This window comes from Corvus hawaiiensis, chromosome 9 (genome assembly GCF_020740725.1).
Source record: "Corvus hawaiiensis isolate bCorHaw1 chromosome 9, bCorHaw1.pri.cur, whole genome shotgun sequence".
NCBI lineage: Eukaryota > Metazoa > Chordata > Aves > Passeriformes > Corvidae > Corvus > Corvus hawaiiensis.
Window position 1 is genome coordinate 8008776 of NC_063221.1, and position 14571 is coordinate 8023346.

General features: G+C 39.3%; 1 protein-coding gene and 1 long non-coding RNA gene across 14 annotated transcripts in view; one reads left to right on the forward strand and one right to left on the reverse strand.

Moving 5' to 3' along the window:
• The window catches only part of DNM3 (dynamin 3), a 175289-nt gene that overhangs the window by 71085 nt on the left and 89633 nt on the right, over positions 1-14571 (forward strand). The gene's annotated exons all lie outside the window — the stretch shown is intronic.
• LOC125329837 lies at positions 591-13893 on the reverse strand. 4 transcript variants are annotated; one of them, XR_007205292.1, is made up of 5 exons: positions 13744-13890; positions 4352-4458; positions 2481-2544; positions 2258-2338; positions 591-1063 (listed from the first exon to the last, which is right to left on the reverse strand). It is a non-coding gene; the product is annotated as an uncharacterized LOC125329837 (long non-coding RNA). The 4 variants fall into 4 exon arrangements; XR_007205293.1 differs by having other exon boundaries at positions 2246-2544; positions 13744-13893; XR_007205291.1 differs by having other exon boundaries at positions 591-2338; positions 13744-13889.

The following is a 14571-nucleotide window of genomic DNA, read 5'->3' on the forward strand; positions in this document are numbered from 1 at the left end:
AATCCCAAGAAACATAGAAAAAGTTCTTAAACAACCATGCCAGGAAGTGTTTCAGTTCTTTTTGAGCTTGAATCAAGCTAAAATTCACAAATCGTTGTTCAAGAATCATTTTAAGTTTAAGATAAATGTCCATATGCGGCTCTGAGAGCCAAGAGTCTTCCCACGGTTCCTCCATAGTTTAGATATGGAATAGCAAAGCAAAACCAAGAAGAGGAATCCAAAGTTTCCAGGGTTTACTCACACAAATCAGTCGCTTAGGGATCGGGGATCGTTCTGCTCACAAATCTCCACCATTTGTTTCAGTGGGGATCCTGCAACACGCATATATCAAACCAGGAGTCCCGTGGAAAGGAAATATATATATGGACAGACAGATTCTTGATAGCTGTTTCAGAGATGTTTATTTCTCCAGCCGCATGGCCGGGGCTCTGCCGAGGAACTGTTCCAGTCACGGGACCAAGGGTCCTTCTGCCCGCGCAGGGAACACAAACCAACCAATGGGAACGAGGCTGAGCAGGGGCAGCGAAACCCCGTGTCTGTGCCCTCAGGGCCCCCTCTCCCAGGGCTACACGGCAGGGGAGGGACCCCAACAATTTTATGCATTTTAATGTTGCTTGGCATATAATTCACAAACACTATTCAGGTAGAGTGAGACCTGAAAATGCATTTAAAAGGGTAAAATCAAGAGAAAGCCAGGAAAATTATGAGTATGTATGCCTGAGATGCCTAAGGATGCCTCTGAAACTCTGCAACCAAACTGGTTTCACAAGCCTGATGAAGCCGAGCTTCTTTACAGCTAGAAAAGTTTACATACCTGGTGTACGTATTAAAAAAAACCCAAAAGACTTTGTAGTACAATATTATTTTCTAGTATTTTTCTTCTTCTCTATGCTTTTTCTGGACTACTTCAACAAGTGTTTTAATTGTTACTAGATTAACTTGTCTATCCCATAGGTTCCATCATTCCAGCTCTTGTGACATGCAGTGTGTTTCATCCATGTCAGATGGTTCCATTGAGGAGATCAGAAAACACCCTCGAGTCTTACAGCACTCCTCAGCCAGGCTGCAACCAAAGCACGTGGTGCAAGTTTAGCTTTTTGCATTCTCTTCCAAACCTCAGTTTTCAATGACCTTAGCAAAGACAGAGTGTCAAACAGCTGTGTCATGTTCTAATGCACAGAGGAGGAAGGTTTTCAGATTTTATACCTTGTAGACCAAGACTGGCTAAGAAACTCTAGGGAAATGTACTGGGTTATCCCACAGCTTCCCTCCACAGGTGGATCTGTATGTTTTTTGGCACTTAACAAAGGAAATATTTTACTGTAGACCTAACAGTAAAAATTAGTAAACTGAGAAGAATTATCGTGTATCTGAGAATCTTCTGAAGCAAATTCAGAGTTTGGAATGGTGAAAACTTGATAAAGCTGGGAAAAAGTAATTTGAAATAACTGTATGGAAATGGGAATAACCAATAGAAAGGTTTGTTCATGGAAATTTGGCTTTGTTTGGACATGAATTTAATGTAAAGACTCTGGGGTTAGAAGTTGTTGTCCCAAACCTTGAATACTTGGGTTTTTTCAACACCCTGATCTGGCTAGGTTTCAGGGTCAGCACTTAAGGATGTGAAGGTCTGAAGTGCCCGGTTAGTCTGGCACTGAGCTAATGGGGGATGCCAGTTCTGTTACATGATTTTAGAGCATGTGATGCTGTACAGATACCTTTCCATCTTAATTGGTGGGAAAAAAAGAAGTGCTTTCTTTTATATTCATATTTTTAATTTTTTTGTTAGTTTTCTACTGACTGCTTCTTTCCCCAGGTAACATTTTTCATTTTCATATATGTAAATATAAGGAGGCATAGAATCAGCAGAACTTTCTTTTCTTCTTTTAACATGTCAAAGAATTCTCAGCTCACAAGGCTCCCTCAGAAATAGGCCTGCAAACCAGGTAACCCCTGTGCTCTGGATTTTTCTCAACAGGCACATTAGTGCTGAGCACCTTTTAAAGAAGAGGCTGTCTCTGTCAGGCAAGATGTGTTCATCCCATACCTGTGCACATTCTCTCAAAGGCAAGATATTGCCAGATATTATTTTGCTGGGTTTTGCTTAACTCGGTCTTCGCTTCCACCTTGCAACTATGCACAACTTTAGTGTCTTGTCTTTACAGGGATCAGTGCTGTGTGGTTCTGATGTGCTTAACAAGTAGTGCTTTTGGGAACATTTTTCTACACAAACATCCCCTCCTACCTGGACTTTTACCTTGGGGAGGCAAAAGAGAAGGTGTTCCAGATTTTCTATTTTGTTTTTGCATCCCACTCATGCCTCACTTGAAGCCAATCTCTAAAAGGGATGAAATCCAAACAGTTGTTAACTCATAGAAACAACAAATGCATCTGACAAACAGCAGCTCATCATTCATTCTCATTCAGTGACACGGAAACCCCCAGAGAGTGGGGAAGAAGGAGCCTCCTGTTTTGCAAACCTCCTTTGGTGTCCGATAGAAACACGGCATCCTTGCCTTGATGTTTGGATGTCATCAGGAACTGCTGAGAATGTAAGAGGAAAAAAATTAGTTCAGGCTATGAGGAATAGGAGGAAAAGATGAGTTTTATGTAAACAAAGTCAGAAAAACTTTGGAAATAATTGTTTAAATCATCTAGGAAAGCTGGTGGAATGTCATAGTTATGGAGGCTTTTTGGCAGAAGTGGTATTTATTGGCTGGGTTTAGTTTAGCATGGAGAATGTCAACTAAGTATAAAGTTGTTAGTGCTGGAAAACCCTGCTGCAAAGAGGCATAAAATGCAGCAAGCTGTGTGGTGCACACCAAACCTGGTATGCCTGAAAACAGCAGGTTCACACAGACACAGCCAGCATCATTTGAGTGTGCATATTTTATATATACTGATTTATTACCTAGATCCAGTGGTACTTTCTAGGAATGATTTACCCTAACAAGATAGAGCCCAGACGGATTGCAGTGTTTTCATGCACAGAGTTGTCTCCTAACTCCTATGCTGACAAGATTCTGAAAGTGGACTTCAGACCCGGATTTGTGGAAGGGATTTCTTCGTTGACTCTCTATGAAACATTGCATGGAGGAAAATGGAAACCATATGCAATTCACTATACAGATCTGTTTTTCATTTAAATCTTTTCCTGTATTATATTTTCTGCTAGTAGAGGAGAGAGAAACAAACTGCTAGATGAATAGTATGGAGCTTAAAATGAAAGGAGTGTGGTTTCCTTTTTTTTTAAGTAAAGAAAAAATTTGATCAGCAGTATAATTTCGTGTAGGATTCTATATAGAAAGAAGATAATTTGTATATAATAGGTTGGAACATCTGTTAATTTAAGTCTTAGTGAATTGAATTGATATCATAGATCTGGGAGGGTGCTGAGTTAATAGAGCTGTACCTACACCGAGTGTAGGCACCACAATGTAAAAGTCTTGATGAACTCTGCACACAGAATGAAAATATGCAGTAGTGTCTGATACTGTTCAAAACATCCTTGAGCTGGTGTGGAGTTGTGGAAAACTTCACCATCTCTGAAAAATCAGTGGATTTACTCAGAGTCTCAGGGTAGATTTACTCAGAGTCTTGGGTTTAGATTTTTTCACCTAGTTTTGAACAGAAGTTCAGTTTTTAAAAGTTCACTGAGACTCTTTAGTGCCGAGGTAGTCCCTTGGTTTTTTTGCACAGAGTCTGGGCAAAGAAGCGCTGCAGGACAAATAAAATAGAGTACAGCACTTTAAACAAAGCTGAGCTTTTTCATGTATTGGATATGTTATACTTTGAGTTCAGTCTGTGAGTGAAGGACTTAACTGGCTTGAAAGGGAAGTTGTGAAGATCTTCTGCCTCTTGGACTTTTTGGAAGCTGTACAAAATGGAGCTCTTCAGTGATAATTACCAGGTGCTCAGCAATATGTATGTGCACGTGGTAAACACCTAGATTTGTCCAGGGATTTCAGGCTGTATTATCCGGCAGTGTAAACAGCATGGTAAGGAATCTTTATTTGCTCAGGGTAGTAGTGAAAAGAGGAGATGAATCCCTAGGTCCAGTTTTCTTAGATTTCCAAGGAGAACATCTAAATCTGCTTGAAAAATAACAACACTATGATAAAGGGATATTGCAAACAGTCAGGAGTGTTTGTGCATGTCCTGTCAGCCTCACAGATTAAAGAAGGCTGAAGGACCAGTTTCAGTTGCTAGATGTCTTTAAAGAGACTTTCAGTGTTTTCATGTAACTATTACAACAATGCTAAAGCAGCTTCTGAGCAGTAGAAATGCACAGATCAAGCGACAGTACACACTTTATATGGTGAAGAACTGCACAAAGAGCCGCTGAGCTCACCAAAGCCATTGGAGGGCCTTTGAGAAAGCCTCAGTGGATTGCAGGCTGATGATGCTGCTGTCATGCAGTTGGTTGAAATCTGTCTTGATTCAGTTACCAGCAAAGACCTGAAGGCACGTAAGGGCATAACCGAAAAGCAAGTCAGAAAAGCCACAAAATGTTTCTGCTGTTCTGTCAGTGTCGTACAACTCAAATGTTCTCTCAGAGTATTTGAATTCTGAGCAGGAAAAAAAATTGAAATGTGATTCAATGGAATGAAATTCTGCATTCCTGCCTTCTGAACATCAAATACAGGAGAGAATTGTTTCTACTTCTTTTCAAAAGGTGTTAATTATATATACCTGATTCCTGTACTGGCTCTTTTTCAAAATGCACTGAGATTTCTGTCCTGTGAGAGTAGCTACAGACTGATTTGGGGTTGGTGTGGTCAAAGCTTCATAGAAAACCTTGCATTGAGAGGGGGAAAAAAGGATACTTTAATTTATATAATAGTAAAGTGCCGAGTGGACAGGACATGTAATCATTGTATCCTTGTGTCTTATTGACAAAGCATGTAAGATCTTATTTTGATTACTACAGAATAATATGTAACAATATCTCACTCATCAAAATACTAAAGAACTCTAACAAAATGAATGTAATCCTTATAAAATGTTTGCCTTGTATAGTTCATTCCCTTTAAATGTCTTCTGCTTGTATCTTTAAACTGTAAGCACTTAAAAATATTGATTCCCTCTGTGTGCATCCAAATCTCCATATAAAGATGTAACCCTAAATTATAGCATTTAGATACTGCTATAATGAAAATATTTACCATTAATGTTTGGCTTGCACATTGTTTCACAGAATCTTTTTTTTTTTTTTCGTTTCTATTGGGTCCCTTAATTTTGGAGGGATGGGAAATATTTTGTTTTTCAGGTTGGCTAAATCAAAATGCTGTTTTTAGTCTGAAGTTTTCCAGTTAGCTAGGGAGAAACATGTTTTTGTGTGGAAAACTTAGCTGTTTGAATGTATTTGAATTATCTGAAATTTTATTTATATGCTTTCCACCTGTTGAGAAATATACGTGGTGGTTTTTTAGCTTTCGTTCATAATTCAAGCCCCTGTTTTGAAACTTCATGTTTAGCATACTCTGAGGTATTGACAGGCAGTTGCCTTGACTAGGAAAAACAATCATAGGCATTTAAAAAAAAAAAAATTGGTGGTGTCCTTCCTGTCTTCACTTTGAAGATCTATGAGACATTTGATTATGTAAAGTCAATATGTTGCTATTTTGGAGTCTGTTATGTTTAAATACACTGTGCATTCAATTCCAGAGCTGTTAGTGTTTTGTTCATTCATAGAAGGGCTGATAGAAAATTTCCTGTGCAAGAGGGCAAGTTTGTCTAAATCTCTATGTAATGAGACTATTTCTATTCATGGCCACACTTCATTGTCTGTTTATTACACCATCAGCTTTCTTTTTCTAAAAACTGCACATCTCTTGTGATTGGAATAGAATCATAACATAGGAGCTGAAACAAGAGGTGATCAGTGACAGGAGAGAGAGATAGTAAAGTGTAGAGGCAATATTTAATTACTTGAAAAGGGGTGACCATAACAGATGTTGGATGTGATGGATTACTCAGTCTGCTTATTAATTACAGTGCTACTCTGCTCCCAGCCACCACACAATCCCTTCAAATCAACTTGTTCTAACAACAAGCTGGAAAAATCAATGAAGAAATTGAATCTGATTGCAGATTATACTCCAAAGAGAGGCCTGTGTGAGGTCTGCATAAACCCCTGCTCCTGAGCTGAGACTACACCTGTGTATATGTACAGTGCTTTGTATAATGAAGAAACTCGCAGGGGTTTGTTTTCGTTTGTTTGTTTGTTTTTTCACAAGTTGTTCATTTTTCATTATAGACTTGGAGATTTAAAGACACAATGATAATGATTCCATCCACAGGAGGGTATGCTGGAAAAGCATTAACTCAGGAAAGAGAGAAGGGAAGGAAGCTCCATAATTCCTCAGTGTTGGAAACATTCTGAAGAATTAAATGTATTTTTTGATAAGATAAGCAGTATGATTGGAGTGAAGACTGAATCATGATTTTTGCGCTTGTCTTTGTCATAAACATGTATGACCTTGAGCAAATTATTTCTACTTTGGGTTCTTTCTCTTTTCTGTAAAGCTTTCAGAAGAACTTGTTATAGTGCAATGCAAGTGTTTGTCTGGAGCTCTGATAAAGTAGTAGCAAAAAACAGGTAGTAGAGAATGTTTGAAGTTAAGCAGAGACATTAGGGAATTATGCAATAGGAGACGGTTTGTGTGTAAATTTATTCTGTTCCACAAAATCTCCTGCAGTGTCCCCTTTATGATAACTCCCAGAAGTCCTGCATTTGAACAGCTAGAGGAGAAAAAAAAAAAGTCTTTAATATATTGCCTCAGTCTTATGAGAAGAGGTTTACAGAGAGATCATGTTTGGATCCAGCCTGACTGGAATATTATCTGTCAGTTAGTGCTTCTGGATCCTTAACACCTGTAAAATTTGTCTAAGGCTACTTTGAACTTCAGTGCGCTGGATTCAGTTTGGAACTTGAGTGGAGTCTCCTTTGCCATGTGGCTGAAGGCCATATTTTTCCATCTATGTTTTCAAAACCACATCTCTTGTGTCATCTTTCAGTTTCTTGAACTGATACTATCACCATTTATCAATCTCTGACTTCAGGGACCTTCAATTCCTTCCCCCAGGGACTTCCCCTCTTCCACTATTGTATCTGCAAGCCATGATCTCCTAAGAATTGCCATCTAGAAGATTTGATAGTGCAATTCTTTCTGCACCCAGTCCCTTTGCTCCCCAGAACCATTCTAGTCCCACTTAGCCATTTAGCCATTAATGCGTGAATACTCTGATGGAAATCTGGTTTTTATTTTCCTTTCATTCTTCTGTTGTTTTGTTGCTTTGCACTCAACTGGTCATATAGAAGGAAAAACTGTTAGATTGTGGCCAATCTGTCATAATATGTGACCTTTCTATACCACATGGAGTTGAGTTTGGAAAGAACATCCTCTAGAGAGGAACCTGTGGAAATCATGCCTGCATTATTCACCTGCTGCAGTCTAATTTCCCACAGGATTTTGGATAGAGGCTACATTTATCTTCACTACCAATCATAAATGTCAATATTTTAAAGTAATTATTAAATATGTCTGCTAAAGGCCAAAAAACTAATGGTAAATTCCTTTTACACAGGGTATGTGCATATAATTAAAGAAAAACATTCTCTAGAGCCAGGAAGTCAGAAGTGAGGCCTTATGTTACAGTATCAGAAGGTAACATCAGGGAGAGCTGTTAAACGTGTACCCAATTGATAGTCTTCTGTGTAGAATCTGGTAATTTACACCATGCTCCACTCCTTACGTTTATGAAGGTGTTGGTGATTCATTCTTTTAATGTAGCTTTGCTATTACCAATGAATTTTGTTCTCTTGTATTGTGTATCATAGCACGCTTATCTGACTGAGTCTGTGGGGTTTTTTTTGGTGAGATTGATCTTAATTCTTTTGCATAGGTCAATCATAACTGTGTTTCATTTGTTTACCCCTACTTACCTTCCCCAAGATAATTTGTGACTTGGTTTGCAATGATAGTGATATACCTGATTTGAGGCAATTAAAATTGTTCAGTACGTCTTGTGGAAGTAAATGTTATTGCAGTAGCCTAGCCTCATCTTGTTAAGGTTTGCTAAATCTCCAGGTTCTTATTTCTGTGGACCTTGGGATGCATTTATGAAGAAAGGGAAAGTGGAGTCTATGACAGTAAAGGAAAAATAGCAGAAAAGATCCTGAGCAAATACTATCAGATGAAAGATTGGAGAAGTGGGGAGGACAACAATCTTGGGAAGGGAGAGTTGGAGAAGGGAGCAGGCTCTGTTCTGGAGATTTGTGTCATGTGAACAGGTGGCACCACAAGCCTTAGAATATGTTGTTAGAACACCATAAGGAGCTTCAATAATATTGGCAGCCTCCCAGAAATCTTCATATGATGTTTGGAAGTTTAATGATAAAAATTTGACTTGGCAATAGCAGCCAAGTACTCCAAGGGTTTGTGGTGCAAATGCAGGTGTCAGATGCTGAAAGAGCATCCAAAGGTTGGAGTAGGTGTGCTTGAAGACTTGTTAGCTGGTTAAGAAATGAAGGCATTGGTATTTAGTTAACCCTTCAGTCACAGCTAGGTGACTGCTTAGGAATGAACATTAGTTCTGTCTTCTGCTGTGTGGAAACCCAGATCATTAAAATTGGCACTTTGTGTCTATTATACCTGAATATGTTCACCTTGACCTGGTTTCAGCCAGTGAAAGGACATTGTCTGAACACTCCCACTAGGCAATGAGAGGTTAGTGTTAGGAGCTCTTTCTGTATATTCATTACTTGCTATTCGAACTAGTTTGCTAATATTGTTCTGAACGATATTAATTTTGGAACCAAGTTGTTTCTCTAATGTGCAGGAAAAATCCTGGTTTGCTGTCCTGTAATTATCTCTTATAACTTTTGAAAACAAATGACCCTGTTTGTACCTTTCAGTGGAGACATTATGTATTTGAGGGCATTGCTAAAGCATGGTTATGTACATTAACAGAAACCTCTCCTTGCTTTCATAGTGCTTTTGTAATAAAGTCACATTTCACTGGAAAAGGCTGCAATCTGCTTTCCATCTCCATTAAGACTCATTGTAAGCCATGCTATGAAAATTCCTGAATGAATGGCAAAATTGGAGACCTGCTTACTTGTTTCCAATAGAAATGAGAAACCAAATTTAGCTGAAATGTTTATTCTGTCTAGTGAACATCTTGAATTTGCTAAGGATATTTCCTTCAGAACTTTGTGTCAGTTTCTTCCCAATGTCAAAGGGAAAGTTTAAGAATTCTTTCAAGCCTTGGACAGCACGGAAAGCAACCAGAAAAGGAGATAGACAGTCAGGGAGGTACTACACCTCTGCTTGTAATCTTCTTAGTGATGACTATTTGGGGGCTAGACTTTTACTGTTTTCTAATGCTCACTACCCTACTTGCTCATACAGTTATGAGAGAGTAAACTACAAACAGTAGTTTGCAAAGTTCTGTTTGCTTCTGCCCAGTAAAAAATACCCCAGTGGTTAAAGGAGGTGAGTGAGCCAGATTTAGCTGAGTACCAGAAACTGCAGGATGTATGTGACTTTAGGAAGTATGGCAGAGATCCCTGGCTGAATTGGCATGGAGTTTTCCTCCATGAGCTCTCAAAGTAGAACCAATGAGACCTGATTATATGGGATCCTTCAATACTATTTTTATGGTTGTTTTTTGAAACAGAACCAGCTTAATAAACAGTGCTTTTGGACAACTGCTTGGGAGCTATGGAGTAAAAGTATCATATGTGTATTTATCCAGTGCCACCTGCTGAGCCAGCAGCTGCAGTGTGCACTGGGTCTCTTCCATTGTAGCCATTGATGCTCTGATAGTCTAACTCGGGTATAAAGGCTACTTTATACTGCCTTGGAAGATACGATTCCAGAAATTTGTAAGCGCTACTTTCTGTTTTTCTTGCAAGTTGTGCTGGGTAAGATTTGTGCCTTTGCCTGCAGCTCAGAGCTGCTGCTTTACTAAAACGGCTCCATGGTCTCTGGTAGCTTTAAAGGGAAAATGGGGCTTATTTTACGTGTTACTATTTTCCTTGTATTTTTTGTAAGAGTGCAATTAAAATGCTATTTACTATCGGTTGCCCTCCAATCCCCACCCCCACCCTTCTTAATTGTTTACTTGGAGCTCAGAGAGCACAGTTCATTGTTAGGAAGAAAGAGAATAATTCAGACAACTTGGTCAATCAGTCTGCAGCTTGTTTTAATTTTTACACTGCCTCTATTGTGTGGAAAATATGACTTTTATAAGCATGATAGTGCATCCATGAAATGAGAGTTTTTGCAAATGTTACATCCATAAAATGAGTAGGTTTAAAAAATTGATTCTGTACTCTTAGACGATACTGTCATGTAAGTTGTTGCAGTGTTTTTAGATATACACTGTACAAGTATTACAACCAGAAATCTACATGAAAGGAACATTGTTTGCAAAGTCAAGTACTCAGAAGCTAGGAAATAGTAGATTTATGGTTGTTTGTACAAATGTAATTCTCTCCTCTTGTATGTGCTTTCTGCACAGTAAATGAGGCAGGAGTCCTAGAGAAAAACAGTGCACAATCACGTAATCAGATACTTAATCACAATGCGTACACACATGGAGCAGAATGGAGGTTGTATGTGCAACCATAAATCTGACATTCCCTGACTCTCACGTGCTTGATGTTGAAAGAATTTCATTTAAGTTTTAACGTTGGCTGGCTTGGGGTATGATTTCCTAACTTTAAGAAGGAAGGAAGACTAAAAGAGTTTATTCAACTGTTAACGTTGGATGCAACTCTACGGGTGGAGGTTCAGGGTGAGGGGCTGAACTTCACAGCTGATCCTATTCTCAAGTGATCCTATTCCTGCAGTGCAAGCTGTGGGAGCACTGCAGTGCTGGGGAGATGAGCTATGTATGCCCCAGCCCTATGTAATAAACTTACTGTAACCACTCTCTCTGCCTTTTCGACCTTCATCCTTCAGCATTGCCAGAGGAGTTGTAAGGATTAGCAGTGGTGGCTGGCAGGATGAGGAAATTGTCTCAGTGCCATGGCAATTCTTTGTCAGATTCAGATATTGTGGGCACGACAAATGCCCAATTCAGGATGTTTTCCTTCTGCATGAACAAAAGTGAGGCAGAATTTAATGGGTTGGAGAAATTGTAAAATCTCCTGGCTTGAAGACTTGTTTTGGGTTTGTTTTTTCTCCGCCCTGCTGTGTCTTATCAAGAGCTACAGATTTGAGAGATCTTCAAAGATTAATCCACAAGATGGATTAACAATGGGAAATGTGAGGGAGTTAAAAAATTTTAGATTGGTATCATCTGCTGAATTTGAAATGGTGTTGTACCCAGATTGACTCTCTCACAGTTCATCAAGATTTTTGGAAAAGACTAGGTGGTTGTAAGAAGGTTAAATTTATCTTCTGTAAAAATCCCATCAAATCTGATGGACAATTGTTCAAAAATATAACAGCCATCTTGCACAAAACCAGCCAAACCAAAACAACCTGTAACTGTCCAGCTATTCCTGCCAGCACTGAGCTGCTTTAGGGTAAGCTTAAGGAACTGGGCACAGTTCATCTCCCTTGTCACCTTGCCTTGACTGCTACATCACAACCAAGAATTGCCTGTGCTCTTGGACGCCAAGTGGGATTTGTGCATCCAGCACTGTATTTGGGTCACAAAGCTTGCAGTCAAGTGAGCAGATTCTTGGCCTTCGACCCCTGGCTTTTTAATACCTCACCTCAGTTGTGTAGCTCTCATGTGGAACTGCACTGATCAGAAGTGTAATGTGAAACTGATTTTGCAAAACAATAAATTGCAGAGAACTTGAGGAAACAGCTGGTTTTGGTTAGTAAATTGCACATAAAATACAGAACATCAGTAAATGGAAGTCTTGGCCCCAGGAGGGGAGAAGCAATGTTTAGCCCCCTCGCTTTCCCTGTGCTGGTGATTGGTTTGAGCTCACTTGCTTTTGGCCCCAAAGGGGGCTGTTCCAGCAGCCTGAATAGCCAGAGCATTGCAGAAGCTCAGTCACAACCTTCATGTCTGCCTTTGCTGGAGATTGTGAATAGCAAGTTACAGCAGCAAGGAGTCAGAGCTTGACACGGGAATACCTCTGACAGGGGCGTTTCCCAAATTGCTGGATTAGCCAACTCTGTAGACCGTGGTGGTGGCCAGAGTGGCATAATCTGCTGGGTTAGCTGGACCCCAGGTTTAAAATGCTTCTGTTCTTGCAACGGCTTATGATTTGCAAAGACAAATAAATCACACCAAGAAAAAGTAAAAACTATCCTAAAAACCCACAACCAAACAAATCCTAAAATAATAATAATAATAATAATAAAAAAAAAAATCCTTCTTTTGCAGTTAACACTGAGTAACTAAGTATTTATGAGGTTCACACTAACTACAGCAATAAAATGTAGTTGATATTGAATTAATCTTACCAATTTGATGCATGTGGTAAGGATGATGGTTGCTTCAATCCTTACTGTACCAAAGATGTATAAATTTAAATTGTGTTTTGTGAACTGGAGCTCTCTTTAATGTTGACTTCTAGCTGTGTTGCAGCTAAACCCGTGCCCAGATCCAAGACTGCAGACGCTCACACACAATTAATCTCACAAATTTATGAATGCCAGAGCATGGAGTAAAATGAAAACAACTGGAGGAATGTATAAGAGGAATAATTGGACTGTATCCAGATGTGCATGTGTAAAACATCACTGATTGACTCCTCCCCTATATCCTGCCTGAAGAAAGGAATTTTTTTCAAAAATAAACTGGGGTTATTTGAAAGAAGTTGTGGTGTCTGAATGAAATCTAATAGGCAGGATTAGTGGTAATTAGGTACATTCTTTGCTCCTTGGTTTTTTTGGTTTGGTTTGGTTTTTTCCAACTCTTTTAGTATCACTGAATTTAGCAGATTCTTTGCAGTTTCAGTGTTACAGCTGGAGCTTTTGCCTTGCCGATTTGAACTGCAGGATAGTAGAGGAGAATCACAAGGATTGCGTGTGTGTGTGTTATGCATTGAAAACTTCATGAGCACTACCAAGCATTTGTAAGTTCTGTATCAGGATATTTTTGTGGTGAAGGTTGGTTAAGAGGCAGAGGGACACTTGAAAGTTTTTATATAGAGAGAATTTACTTAACAGAAAGGGAAAATAAAAAAAGAAGTGGCCCTTCCTTGTGTTGTATTTGCAGATTGGAGTGGAAAGGAAGGCGGTAAACATGCTGTTACCCAGAATTGGTTAAATGTCAGGCTCTCGGTGCAGGAGAACTCGCAGCGTATGCAGTCAGGGCCAGCGTCTTCCCTCTGCCACCGCTGTCCACTCTCAGACAGACCGGCGTTACAACAGGCATGGGAAGACAGGGAAAGGAAGGAGAAAAGCCTAGACTGGAGAAAAGACAGCTTTTGCTTTACTGCTTTGTTGATTTTAAAAAGAAATAGATAAATCTGTCATTTCCCTAATTATTTTAATGCACTTTTTATATTCTTCCTCTTCAGTAAATCGCATTGCCCACCTTTAAACACTTGTGTGCTTTCTCAGCACAAACTTTTCCTAGACATTTCGTAACACTTATTTTTCTTTCCAAATTAAAGTAGCAGAAACTTTGGCTGAGTTTCACAAAACATCCTTACCGGCTTGCTCTACTGTCTTATGTTTACTTTGGTTCTGTACCCAAGTAGGTTGAGAAAAAAGAAAGAAATAGCACTGAATCTTCTTAAAAACTGCAGTTGATACTTACTGTGGGGAAGGCTTGTAATGTTCTCATTCTTTTTCTAGTCCTTGCTCACACAGCACTGTCCCTGAAGCCAAGGACATGAAAATAAAAAAATTCTTTGGGGTTTGGACCACGAGACTGTAGCCACCTCCCTCCACTAAAGCCTTTATCGCAGAAGGACGCTGTGCCGGTTTCTTTTCACAAAATCTTGTTTTGGATTTCACCCTTTATTTTAGCTCTGCTTAAAATGGGGTTGAAGCAATATTACAATTTGGCTCCTGTTGAAGGGATGGGTTAGAACTTAGTCTTTCTCTGCTTCAAGAAGTTAGACTTTTTTCCGTCCTCTAATGGAAAAGGACATGCTAAACTGTCCAGGCAGGCTCGTATTGTTGCCAGGGATGCAATACTCTTGCACTTACACTGAATGAGCACAGAGGCACGATACTGTTTCTACACCAGGTATAAAAGTGCCAGGTACGAATCTGATTTAATAGAATATGTGAATATGTTTTTGAACTTAGTGTCACAATGTTTCCACTAGAATACAGTAAAAGATTTTTCTGAAAAATAGTCATAGTCCTTGGATAAAGAGCTCCAGAGGTTCATCTGAAAATGCTTCATAGTTGGAAAGACTCTTTAAAAAGAAGTAAATTTCAGAGTTGCCACAGCTCGTCGTGTTGCTTCGCTGAAGCTGCAGCAGCTGTCGAGGTGAGATGGAGTTGCCTTGGTAACAGCACATATTGTATAACAGTACCACACCACCATCAAAACAGTGAGGTGAGAAGTAGTTTAAAAGCATTACTAAATTTTTATGGTACGTCTGCTACATTTTCAACCTTGTGGTTGGCTGAG